Source organism: Cryptomeria japonica, chromosome 2 (assembly GCF_030272615.1).
Source record: "Cryptomeria japonica chromosome 2, Sugi_1.0, whole genome shotgun sequence".
Classification (NCBI taxonomy): Eukaryota; Viridiplantae; Streptophyta; class Pinopsida; order Cupressales; family Cupressaceae; genus Cryptomeria; species Cryptomeria japonica.
In genome coordinates this window covers 535,670,349-535,684,978 of record NC_081406.1, presented here as the reverse complement: position 1 = coordinate 535,684,978, position 14,630 = coordinate 535,670,349, and positions in this window count along the sequence as shown.

Below are 14,630 nucleotides of genomic sequence, written 5' to 3'. Positions count from 1 at the left end.
TAAATATGTATCTCTGATATTCAGGGTTAGGCTTGTATGTTCTTCTAGCTTCTTCTCTTAGTCTAGCATGTCTATTAGGGCATCTAGAAGCCATATGACAATTCTTATTATAGTTAAAGCATTTAAAGGGTGCTTTACCTTCATACTTACTTCCTATTGGACCTTTAGGCATTTTTCTTGCAAGTCGTGCTTCAAGTTCTTCAAGGTCTTCATTTTCTCTCCTGCTTTCCTCAAGTTCTCTTGCATAAAAGGCTTTCCAAGTAGATTTGTCAAATGATGGTGCAGATGATGTTGATTCCTTAAAAGCTAAATATATATTTATAGTAGCAACAGGACCAAATTCCTCAATTTCAAAAGCTAAGAGTTTTCCAATCAATGTATCCCTAGTTACTGATGTATTAGGCATTGTTCTTAACTCATTTATAGCAGTAACCTTCATTTTATAGTCGGTGGCAATCCTCTTAAAACTTTTGAAACAATTTCATCTTCACTTAAGGTTCCTCCACAACATTTAATACCCAAAACAATTTCATCAACTCTTTCCATAAAAGCAGAAATCCTTTCATCTTCTTCCATTTTCAGATTTTCATACCTGACCCAGGAGCTTTCAAGTTTTGCAATTGTGACTGTCGAATCTCCTTCATTTAGTGTTTCCAAATGATCCCAAATAGCTTTAGCAGTTGATCTATCTAATAATCCCATGATTTGCTGATCTGTTAATGCACTCAAAAGTGTTTATCTTGCTTTGCAATCATTTTCTTCATCTTTTCCCAAGGTAGGTGGATTAGGCTGACTAGGAGTAGAAGCAGTATAGCCATTCTTTGTAACTTCCCAGATGTCCTTTCCAATGCAATTCAGATGTGTCTCCATTCTAATATTTCATATGCCATAGTTGGTTCCATCAAGTTTAGGACTGTCCTTCCTGAAATAGTTAGTAGACATTGGATCTCCTCAAGTTGTTAAACTTCTGCAAAAGAGGACTAGGCTCTAATACCAATTGTTAGGTCCCAGAGACAATTGAGAGGGGGGGGGGGGGTGAATCAGTTGTCAAATAAATTCAAACCAAAAACAACTTAACCAACTTAATGCTTAATACCAGTAAACCAGTCTTTTATATCGATTGACAGTTTTATCAGTTAATTGCAATACCGGTAAAGATTAATGCCCCTTTGGCATTGATGGCAACACAAGATGGAAAAACCATCAAAGTGCCAAAACAGAAATGTCAAATATCAAAAACCAATCAATCTCCCTTAAATAACAATTTCTCCCCCTGGGAGCAATATGTGTTTATCCAAAGATTTATTTTCAATACCAATCTCTTCCTCAAAAGATAATGTGTTTTTACATAGATATCTCTCCCCCTTTGACATCAAATGCCAAAGCTACAAAATTCAAGTTCATACAAAATACCAACTACTCCCCCTGAGGAGTAGCTTCCTCATCAAATACCGGAATAAAAGATTTGTCTTTTAATTCTGCCGGTTGATGACAATCATCAATTATCTAAGTCTCTACCAGTGGTGGTATGACTCCAAGTTGATCTCTAAGATATTCAAAGGTCTCCTTAGGCAAAGTTTTTGTAAAAATATCTGCAAGTTGTTCTTTAGTATTCACATAAACCAGTTTTATCTCTTTTTCTTCAACTTTTTCCCTTAGAAAATTCAGTTTGATAGAAACATGTTTTGTTTTAGAATGTAATACCAGATTCTTAGTTATATCAATTGTTGTAGTGTTATCACAGTAGATAGTAATAGGTTCTTTTCATTTTACCTTAATGTCTTTCAACATTTGCTTAAGCCATAGTACCTATGTACAGTTAGTTGCTACTGCAACAAATTCTGATTCTGTTGTTGATAAAGATGTACAACTTTGTTTCTTACTTAACCAAGAAACTAATATCTTTCCAAGAAAGAATGCTCCTCCAGTGGTGCTCTTTCTATCATCCACATCTCCTACCCAATTTGCATCTGTGTATGCACATAGGTCAAAATTTTCATCTCTAGGATACCATAATCCAAGATTTGTTGTTCCTTGTAATACCGAAAAATCCTTTTTACTGTTGATTCATGATTTTCCCTAGGATTACTCTGAAATCTAGAAACAATACATACTGCATTCATAATATCAGGCCTAGTTTATGTCAAATATAGTAAACCTCCTATCATAGATCTGTATCTAGTTAGATTAACAGGTGTAGATTCATCTCTTTGAGATAATTTGTCATTTGTAGTCATAGGTGTGCTTACCGGTTTAGAGTTCTCCATACCAAATTTCTTTAGTAATTCTTTCAAGTACTTGGATTGACTCAAAAATATACCTTTATCAGTCTGTGAAATCTGCAATCCTAAAAAGAATTTTATTTCTCCAATCATAGACATTTCAAATTCTTGCTGCATTTTAATAGAAAATTCCTTACATAATCCATCTTCTCCTCCAAAGATTATATCATCAAAAAATACTTCAATAATCAAGATGTCATCATTAGTTATTTTGTAATATAGATTGCTATCTCCATTTCCTTTAGTAAAACCAATCTTCAAAAGATATTTATCCAACCTTGCATACCAAGCTCTTAGGGCTTGTTTCAATCCATATAGAGCTTTTCTTAACCTGCAAACCATATTATTGTCATCTATCAAAGAAAATCCATCAGGTTGTTCAATATATACTTCCTCTTCAAGATCTTAATTAAAAAATGCACATTTAATATCCATTTGATAAACTTTGTAGTCCTTGTGAGCTGCAAAAGCCAAGAATAATCTAACTGCCTCAATTCTGGCTACCAGTGCAAAGGTTTCATTGTAATCAACTCCTTCTTTCTGAGAATATCCCTTACACACTAGTCTTTCTTTATTTTTGACAACCTTACCACCTTCATTAAGTTTGTTTCTAAATACCCATTTAGTTCCAACTACATTTTTATCTTTAGGCCAGGGAACTAATGTCCAAGTATTATTTTTCTCAATTTGTCTAATTCTTCTTCCATAGCTTTAATCCAAAATTTATCTTCACATGTCTCATTGATAAATGATGGTTCAATTTGAGAAATAAGACATACCTCTTCATTTGCCAATCTTCCTCTTGTCATAACTCCTTTAAATTTGTTTCCAATTATCTAATCTTCAGAATGATTCAATCTTACATACCGGGGTGTCTTAGCTTGCTGTTGTTCTTCAATTATTGTGGAATCCTTTGATGATACCAAAGTAACTGGATCTTCATTCTGTACTGGTGGATTCAATATAGGTTCATTTGTCACAATTTATGTTGCCGGTTCAGAGTCTATATACCTTGAAGTTCCTCTGAATTGTTCATCAATCTTTACATTTGTACTCTCAACAATTTTCTGCAATCTCTTATTAAAACATCTATATGCCTTGCTCTTAGATGAATAACCAAGAAATATTCCTTCATCACTTCTAGGATCAAATTTGCCAATATACTCATCTCTTCTAATATAACACTTACTTCCAAAAATTCTGAAATACTTAAGAGTAGGAGTATTACCAAACCCTAGTTCATGAGGGGTCTTACCGATTTCACCTTTGATGTGAACTTTGTTGAATGTATAGACAGAAGTGCTAACTGCCTCTCTCCAATACATATGTGGTAGATTTTCTTCTGATAACATACCTCTTGCTGCATCCAAGATAGTTCTATTTTTTCTTTCAACAACTCCATTATGTTGTGGTGTTCGAGGTGCTGATAACTGTCTTTTGATTCCATTCACTTCATAGAATGTATTAAAGTCCTTAGATGTGAATTCTCCTCCTTGATCTGATCTTAAACATTTGATTTTCTTACCGGTTTCATTTTCAACCATTGCTTTGAATAGTTTGAACTTTCCAAGTGCTTCTAATTTTTCTCTGAGAAAAGTAACCCAACACATTCTAGAATAATCATCAATAATTAGCATGAAATATCTATCACCTTGTAAGCTTCTAGTTCTAGCTGGACCACATAAATCAGTGTGAATTAAATCAAGAGCATTATTGGATTTTTTGGAATACTTTTGAAACTAGCTCTAACTTGTTTTCCAAATTGACATTCCTTACAAATTGTATTCTGGGGTTTCACAATTTTAGGTAGATCTCTAACTGCCTTAGAAGTACTGATCTTTACCATGCAATCAAAGTTTACATGACATAGTCTCTTATGCCATAACCAACTTTCATCTATATGTGTAATTAAGCATGCCTTTTCACTATTATTCAAATGAAAGATATTGCCTCTAGTCTGATTAGCGGTTGCAATTTCCAAGCCAGTTCTATTCATGATTTTGCATTTTCCATTTTTAAATTGTAACTGAAATCCCTTCTCAACTAATTGATCAACACTTAAAATATTATGCTTTAATCCTTCAACATAGTAGACATTGTTAGTGTTATGCTTACCATCAAGAGATATCGAACCCTTACCTTTGATTGAACAGGCTTTGTCATCTCCAAATCTTACTAAACCTCCATTGTATTCTTGAAAGTTTAAGAATTTACCTTTGTCTCCAGTCGTATGATGTGAGCATCCTGAATCAATGATCCATTCATCCTTTGCTTCAACTATAGTTGCTAGGGCTTGTTCTACTGGTTGAGCAGTAGGTGCCGGTTGATCTTCTATTATAGCAACAAAAACCCATCCATTGTCTATTGGATCCTCATCAGAATCATCAGTCACACCTTCATCAACAATGTAACAAGATTTGTGTTTGTTCTTCTTAAATCTATATCTCTGATATTCAGGATTAGGCTTGTATGTTCTTCTAGCTTCTTCTCTTAGTCTAGCATGTCTATCAGGGCATCTTGAAGCCATATGACCAATCTTATTGAAGTTAAAACATTTAAAGGGTGTTTTACCTCATACTTACTTCCAATTGGACCTTTTGGCATTTTTCTTGCAAATAATGCTTCAAGCTCTTCAAGCTCTTCATTCTCCTTCTTGGATTCTTCAAGTTCTCTTGCATAAAAGGCTCTCCAGTCTAATTTGTCAAATGATGGAGTAGATGATGTTGATGCTTTAAAGGCCAAATCAGTTTTTATAGTAGCAACAGGACCAAATTCCTTAATTTCAAACGCTAAAAGTTTTCCAATCAATGTATCCCTAGTTACTAATGTATTATGCATTGTTCTCAACTCATTTATAGAAGTAACCTTCATTTTATATGCCAGTTGCAAACCTCTTAAGATTTTTGAAACAATTTCATCCTCACTCAGAGTTCCTCCGCAACATTTAATACCCAAAACAATTTCATTTACTCTTTCCATAAAAGCAAAAATCCTTTCATCTTCTTCCGTTTTCAGATGTTCATACCTGACACAGAAGCTTTCAAGTTTTGCAATCTTGACTATGGAATCTCCTTCGTTCAGTGTTTCCAAATGATCCCAAATAGCTTTTGTAGTAGACCTATCTAATAATCCCATGATTTGTTGATCTGATAATATGCTCAAAAGTGCTTCTTTTGCTTTGCAATCATTCTCTTCATCTTTAGCTAAGGTAGTTGGATCAGTCTGACCAGCTACAACAGTAGTATAACCATTCTTAGTAACTTCCTAGATGTCTTTACCAATGCAATTCAGATGTGTCTCCATTTTGATCTTCCATATCCCATAGTTGGTTCCATCACGTTTAGGACTGTCCTTCTTGAAATAATTAGTAGACATTGGATCTCCTCAAGTTGTTAAACTTCTGTAAAAGAGGACTAGGCTCTGATACCAATTGTAAGGTCTCAGAGACAACTAAGAGGGGGGGGGTGAATCAATTGTCTAATAAATTTAAACCAAAAACTAATTAACCAACTTAATGCTTAATACCAGTAAACCGGCTAAGTATGCCAGTAGACAGTGTTAATAGTAAATTGCTATACCAGTAAGGATTAATGCATGAAACATAAACATAAAGTCATCCACAACACATAAAACCAATATTTGTACGTGGAAACCCTGTAAGGGGAAAAACCATGGTAGGAAACCTTACCCACAATCAGATGATATTACTGTAGATAGTAAGTGTACATAGTGGGGTCTGCACATGCAGAAAGGCCAATAGCCTAGAGCTCACTACTCAATCACAAAATGGGAGTCATACTGACTACAGTTGGATGGTTAAATCTAGTAAGAATGTACTACACAAAATAGCATCTTCATATGCTAGATTCAGTACCGGTGTAATGCTGATATGCTTATACAAAAACCTAACTTCACCTTCAAATGATGTCTTCGTGTATACCTCTACTTGATCTCGCATATACCTTCACTCAATTCTTTTTTGTATTCCATACTTGATCTTATAAATAAGATCTTACATATATACCATACCCTAAGACCAATTTTAGTAGGTCGGCTCTACAAGATATTACAATAAAATCATTTTAAAAACAATATAATATCCGATGCAATAACCGATTGAACATGTCAGCATAATGCATTTACAACAATAAAAAATCATCTCCATAGCCTACCATGCTAATCTGGAAAAGATAAACCTGTCGGTGTAACCCTAGATAACCTGGACCTATTTGTTGGTAAAAGCAAATATGCAAATATGAATATACCAATGATTAATTCTTCAAAACAAAGTGTCCACATGACGTTTTCGACATTACCAAGTGTCTTCCATATCATTCCAAATACCGGTGAACATTATATCCTACTAATGAACCATATACCAGTAACTGTGCAATAGTTACTTGCTTGCCGATGAATGTTGTTGGATCTTCAAAGTGCTTGTTTTTGGTAGTAGTTGACATCAATGACAAAACCATACCAAAATACCAACAAATACCTTAGCACAAGATCCAAGAAATGTATGCCAGTTCCAAGATGAGGTAAAACATTTTCAGATCGAAGGATACATTGAACCTGGTCAAGTTTGAAGATCTGCTGGCTATGATTGATCATGGGATATGTGACCAAGGAGATTAAGCGGTTAGCAAATTGTTTATAAATAAGGATATTTTTATAAACAATGTATGCAGGAAAGTGTAAGCACAGCGATGCTATATAGTGATTACCGAGCACATAAGCTTGAAGACCTGTTTGATTAATAGAGTATAGAGCCCAACAGAGGGACAAGATAAGTCCTATGACTAGATTGTATTAAGAAAATAAGAATCTTCTTTAGCATTTTTTGATGTGAAGTTGCAGATATATTTTATTACTGTTATTTTGTAAAGTGACAGAAAATCTCTTAACCAAGTGGACTTAACAGTCTAATTTGTAAAACCCTCTAGCAAAGTGACATTCTGATTGAGTGTTTGAAACCCTTTAACAAGGTCACTTCTAACAAGGTGAAGATCCTAACAGATCTAAGGGAAATCCCTTAACCGGGTCACATCTAGCAATGCGTTTGTAATCTTTAATAGGATTTGCTTTTAACCGAGCATACTCTAGAAGAGTATATTTCTTAGTGGGTCTAAAATCCCACAGTGGTTTTTCCCTATTTGGGTATCCACGTTAAATCTGGTGTTATGAGTGTTGTTATGATTATGTGTTGTTAAGGTTGCATGTTTTACAATTATGGTTACTTATATCTTTTTAAGCTACCGAGGTTGAATTTGTTGAATATATTGAAGATTAAGTTTGTATGATTCACCCCCCCCCTCTCATCTTGTTAGCTTGGCATCTGTACTTCATAATTGGTATCAGAACTATCAATTGGTATCACAACTTTGGACTCTAGAAGAAAATTTTTAAAGGTACTTGAGGAAAAGATCCAAAGATGTATAAGAGGGATGCACCGAAGTTGAACAAGTCAAGCTTCTCTACATGGCAGAAAAGGATGAAGCTGCACCTATCAGGAGTTGGAGAATATGTTGTATATTATCTGGAGAATGATTTCATTACACCGAGCACCTATCCATTGACAATGGAAGAGATAAAGGCAAAGAAAGAACATATTCAAGTAATGATTGAAATAACATCTGCATTGACCGACTCAGAGTTTAATGATCTAGAAGGCTGCAATGATGCCAAGGCAATGTGGGACAAGCTCATATCTATGTATGGTGGTTATGAACATGTTCAAAGAGAAAAAGTGGATAGTCTAAGACGACAACTTGAATCTATGAGGATGAATGAAGGTGAGAACATAACCCAGTATAGTACAAGGTTAAAGGAGATTGTCAATCAAATCAAAGGACCAGAAGGAACCATTGAAGAGAAGGATGTCACAAGTAAGTTGTTAAGAACCCTTCTACCAGCTTATGCAATCCAAGTCTCTGCAATCAATGAATTGAGGTCTGTACCCAATATGCCAATTTCTTTGGATGCTACTATTGGTAAGATACATGCATTTGAGTTAAGTAACTTTGATAACAATGGGTCTTCGGTAAATAAAGTTGAATCTGCATTCAGTTCTTTTCATCTTGGTGAATCTAATGATTACAATGATAGAATGAGTAATTATTCTAAAGGGAATCACAGTGGAGCAAGTGAAAGATTTTGTAAGAACATGGAAGAAGTACACAAACTGTATGAGGAAATCAAAAAGCAAGAAGAGTTTGAAGCACTATTAGCCAGAAGGCTACCGAGAAGAAAAGGTAAGTACAAAGGAAAGTTGCCTTTGAAATGTTTCAATTGTGACACTAATACATTTGGGGTTAAATTCCGATGGAGGTTTCCGATGAACAAGGAGCATTGTGTGAAAATTTGATTTTTTTTTTTTTTAAATGCCCATGGTCATCGGAATTCCGACAATCTATGCCCGTGTTCGTCGGAATTCTGATGACCTCGGGCATTTTATTAAAAAAAAAAATCACAACACATTTTCATTTTGAAAGCACAAGCGGCAACCATCTTGCCTCCCTACCCCTCCCACCGGAGCGATCTCTACACAAGCAAGGTAAGGTTTTTTTTGAATTAATCCATTTTGTGCATTCCTGCGATCTTGGTAATGTATTTTATCATAGGTTGAAAACGATAGGCTGGGGATTCTTTCAAAATCATAATTCCCCTCCAATTTCTTGCTATATTTCGATTGGCCTACAAAGGTGGAGTTCAAATTGTTTGAGACCATTCCATTATTTACTTCTCCTCACCACAAATCGGCTGGGTAATACTTTTGGTATTCATTTGTTTGTTTTGTTTATTTTCATTTCACAATTCCTCAAAATCATGGTAGATATATATATATATATATAGTATCAATCTTTTATTGTTTAATTTCTCAATGTTGTCTCTGCTCTAAATTAAACCCAACCAAATATGCCTTGATTATTTTTGTTTAGCACCAATCTGGTGAAGTACATGGGTAGGGATCGATTTGGTTTGTTTGAAGGCTTAATCGGTACCCATGAGGGTAAATTTGCACCCTCCATATCTCCCTTTTTGAAACCCTATGTCCTGAATCTTGTTGGACAAGAACCGAACTATATTCCATTGCTCTCTCAATTATGCTTTGATGGATGTCCATACCTTGTTTAAAAGCTCCTATTTTGGCACATGCAAGGAGGATTTTGGCAAACATTTAATTATTTTCTATATGTCTGTAAAAAAATTCTTTCATTGTCAAGGTAAGGTTTATTTATCAACAATAAATATGAGAAAACATTAGTGTAATCTCTGAGACAATATCCAAAAGAGTAGGGTATAAATGAGGGAGAGATGAATGTCAAGACAAAACAAACACTAGTAATGATGAATTCTTATTAAGACAAATCAAAAGCCATCATCAGAATTCTTGACCAAAGACAATATTTTTGGAATCTTAGAGGGGCTCGTGGAAGTTGCAACTCTGGAAGTTTGTAATAGAAGTTTGTAATGGAAACAAGTGCATGGACCATTAGCTACCATGATAGTTTCTCACACCTATTAAGGAATAGTCTCCACTCTAGAACCAAAGGTTTCACATGGACAAACATCCTAACATGAGGAATTTGTACCATGAAGAGGGAAAATTTGTACCATGAAGAGGGCAAATTAGTAGTCCATTGTAAAGAGCCATTACTACAAGTAAGAGTGCAAAAGTGACAATATGAGAATAAGGATAGTATGTCATATTGTCATGTATTTTTGTGACAGTATAGAGAAAACTCTAACAAGAGAAAAAGAAAAAGCAATTTCCTAGAAGCTTTCAATTAGTTGGCATATCAATAGTACGGTCCAAATCTTAATGAGCAAGGATCATGCTAGTGACAATCGTAGACTTTGAGGATTTTCCATAAATGGAGGTCAATAAGCTATAGAAAGACAATAATGATCATCCAAAAACAAGGTTTATAGAGTCCATCAGATAGAGACAACCAAAGACAACCAAACAAAAACAATTACACAAGATTCAATTGAAATCGCCTTTTTTCATGCAATCACATGATACAGTGCAGCCATCTAAAAACAATGATTAATGACAGCCAAGTTGTTGTAGACAATGAAGATACCTAAAAGATTTTATATATTGAAGAAAACCTATAGAAAGGACTTACAAGATTAGTCCTATGACTATTGAGATAAGAGAACATCAAGTGACCAGAAGAAAAAAACATATTATTTGTTGAGTCCATTGGCCTTTAGGAAGGCACGAGTCATAACCATTCTCAAAACATCACTCATCATTTCAAAAAAAAATCTTTACATTTTCTATTGTAGGAGCAGCTATATGTAGTATTTTTCTTTCAGTTTTAACATCTTTTCACCTTGTGCCAACCAAATGATAGAGAATAAGGAGTGATTGAATCAAAGTTGACATAAAAAAACTGGTTAGGGTAATTTATGGGTTTAATTATGGATCATGTTGTCTATTTCCATGCACTATTGAACTTATTTGGATGTATTGTGATTATTTTAATTTTGAAGTTATAAATAAATTATGTTTGTACCTTAGAAAGGGTAACTCCAATTGATGTTTGGGCAATTTATTTGAAAACTTATGGTGATTATTTCCCAATGTTATGTAATGGAGTTATTTTTACACTAAGTAATTAACTAGAAAAATGAATTTGTATTGTTGTACAAGTATGATGAAACCATGCTTGTGTGTTTACATGTTTGTGCATCCTATTGAGAACCAACCTCACTATTGAGGAACTCAATAAATGTGGTGTTAAGAAGAAGAATGGAAAACTCAAGAAGCTATGGTGACATATTGTGGCATTAGTAGGGATTATCTCTATTGACCACACCTTTCAAAGATAGTATCCCCTAGTTCTCCTCATAGAATGGACCATTAGATGGCTCATAGTGGTATCCTAGCCTACATTTATCTTGATGGCATTGTCGATAGTTGGTATGTGGTTCTTGGTACGGGTTTCCTCTTACCCTATTATCTTATTTATATCTTTGTTCCAACATGTGGAGATTGATTTTTGTCATGCTATGATGATTTTCATGTTTGCATGTGTTTTGACATTATGCAAATAGATATGATGTCACACCATACTTATGTTTTGATATAGTGTAGGTGATGGTTACATGTTGTTGATGGTAGCGATTTGGGTTCAAAGACACAATTCCACATACACACACAAATATTTGAAGATGCATTTTATATTATTCCTTCTTAGTGGCGATTAGTGTTGGAAGATTTGCACACATGTAGAGAGGAACTCATGTTAGATACAATAGGTTGTGTTTGATAACATATGAATGTGCCTCATGATGTATACATATAGCTTTGGTGTGTGACATGCATGCACATTTTTCCATAAGACACATTGCTATGTGGCATGTGCCCTATGCATGTCATCTTTGTGAGGCACATTGCTATGTGCAATGTGGCCCTAGGTGTGTCTTCTCTATGAGGTGTATTGCCATGATATGTTAGGATTTGTAGTGTGCAGGCCACAAATGCATGCATGAGGGACTATTATTATAGTCATGTTTTTTGGGCATGTAGCCTAGGCATGTCTTCTCCATTAGGTACATGGCCATGCCGTGTGGGAGTTTTTGTGTTCATGCCACAAATGCACACATGAGGGACTATTATTGGAGTCATAATGAATCTTCACTCTATTTAGCCATAATTTCTAGTTGTATAGTTATGTAATGTGCACTTTTAAGGATTGTGAAGTTTCCTTCAATTATTGATGATCTCTCATCTTTGTTGCATGGGCCAACAATTTTATTTTATCTTGTTTGAATTAGTTTAATCACTATTGTGAGTTTTCTCTATTGTGTAGTTATTGTGGCTATGTTTGATTTGCTATTGGAATTGAACACATTTATTTGACTTATTATTGTTACTATTTTTTCTTTCTTTCAATATTTATGATCTTTGGTAGTTTAGTGAAACTCTTGCTATTTTTAAATGTTGCCTTCTTTGTTGTGATGTGATTCCTCAGCAAGATCGACATAGATAACCTTGGATGAGTGTATATATGGAATCAAACATTGGGAAAATTTGAGGATAGGGGTAAGTGTTTGTTGTATGGGTAGCTACGATCCACTTGTACATTCTTAGTGATTATTGACGGCTATGTCTTGGAGCTAGCTAATCCCATTAAACAAAAAAGGGGGAAGTCATACATAATCATATGGATTCTCCCTAGTTGTGTGTGGATTCAAGACCATCATTTCATATGGTTCTTGGTTACTTTGTGAGACCATGGCATCCTCTTAGACCAATATGTGAGCATTGTATTGTTATCCCTAAAATGTGGATGAATAAGTGTATGTTAAAATAAATGCTTTGCTTAGAATACTCAAAAATGTCTCTCAGAAAGTCTGCAATAGGCAAACTTTTAGTAAGAATTTGTAGACACAATGCTCAAAAATTCACACAATCAACTACATTAAATACGTTCTCTATTAAGTTCAATGTTTTAAGATGAAAAAGAAGAGTTAAATGGTTTTGGTTTGATTTGCAATTTTTGTGAAGCTTTTGCACTGAAGTTTCCATAGCTTGATTTTTTTGCCTGTGAAGAAAGACCATGTTAGATAATATCAACGAAGAACAAAATAAGGAGACAATTGCTAGATTATGGTCTAACTTGAAAAGAAAAGGTGATGGGAAATGTTATTGTCCCTGCAAAATTTGTAAGGGCTTAAAGACTAGAAGACTTCTAATCAAAATAACTAAGAAACATTGTAGGCAGCATGGTCACATTGAAGGGGGACATGATTATCATCCACTAGTAAGTTGTTCATCATATCGTTTTAACAATTTATATACATAAGAAATCACTTGATAATGAGATCATGATCACTGTTTATTTATGTATATCAATTTTATATAGGTGGAGCACCCTGGAGCACATGGTATGGATCAACAAAACCCTGAGAATATGGTTTTCGAAGTGGAGGAACATGGAGGTGTGAATATCAAAGCTGAAGCTAATGATCCCATGGAAGATGATGATCATGCACCAAAAAATACAATTGAAGATGATGGTACAAATACATTAATCCATGACACATTTAGTACTGGCACAGCTGATCATGATGATCAGGATGACCTTGATGTTCATGATTTACCTCTTCTTAAGAAGGCATATGAACCCCTTTACAAAGGCTCCCAAACAACTCTTCTCTCTGCTATATTGTTGTTGGTGAACTTGAAAGTTATGAATGGTTTATCCAACATAACAATCTCACGTATGTTAAGGTGTGTCATACATGTCATTATAGTTAATAAATGGTGAATCATGTACCATTAATATTCTTTATATTAACACCTCAAACTTTTTTTTTTGCTGTAGATTGATAGGTGAGTTTTTCTTACCACCATCAAATATTCTTCCTCGCTCATACCGAGAATTATCTACCATTATGAAAGATATTGGAATGGAGTATCAAACAATAGATGCTTGTCCAAATAATCATATTATATATCATAAACAACATGAATTTGGAACAGAATACCCTGAATGTCATATCAGTAGATATTGAATAGATCAAATAACAAAAAAGGTGCCTCGCAAGGTTCTTCGTTATATTCCCATTATTCCACATATGTAACGATTATTTAGGTGCACTAACTTGGCACAATTTATGGATTACCATGCACATAATAGAAGTCGAGATGATATTATTCGAATGCCTATGGATGGTTCAACATTTATGGACATAGAGGAAAAGTGGCCACACTTTAAAGAAGAACCTCGTAATCACAGGCTTTCATTGGCAGCGAATGGTGTCAATCCATTTGGAGAGTTGAGATCTGTTTACTTGGTGTGGCCTATTTTTGTTATCAACAGTAATATTCCTCCATGGATGTCAATAAAGAGGGAGCACATAATGTTGGCAATGATTTTTCTAGGTATTTTATCATTTAATAGTCATCTACATTTAATTATAAATATTGCAGTAAAATGGTCATAATAATTATGTAATGTTTTTGTTCATTCCACTAGGCAAGTACCAAGTTAAAGATATGAATGTATATATTGAGCCTCTTATCGACGAGTTGCTGGAGTTATGGAATGGTGTCACCATGTATGACATCTATAGACCAATAGGACAAAGACAATTTCAATTCCATGCAATGCTTGTATGGACAATACATGATGCCCCAGGGCTAACACATTTTTGTGGTACATTATAGTGTTCAAGTTGCGCATGATAATTATAATTATAAAAATTAACAGATTTAATAAAATTATACATTATCTTGTAGGTCTTCAAACAAAGGGAAAATTTGCATGTCCAGTTTGTGGTCCAAAGATGAAATCCCATCATTCAAAAAGTTTAGGAAAGCAGGTGTTT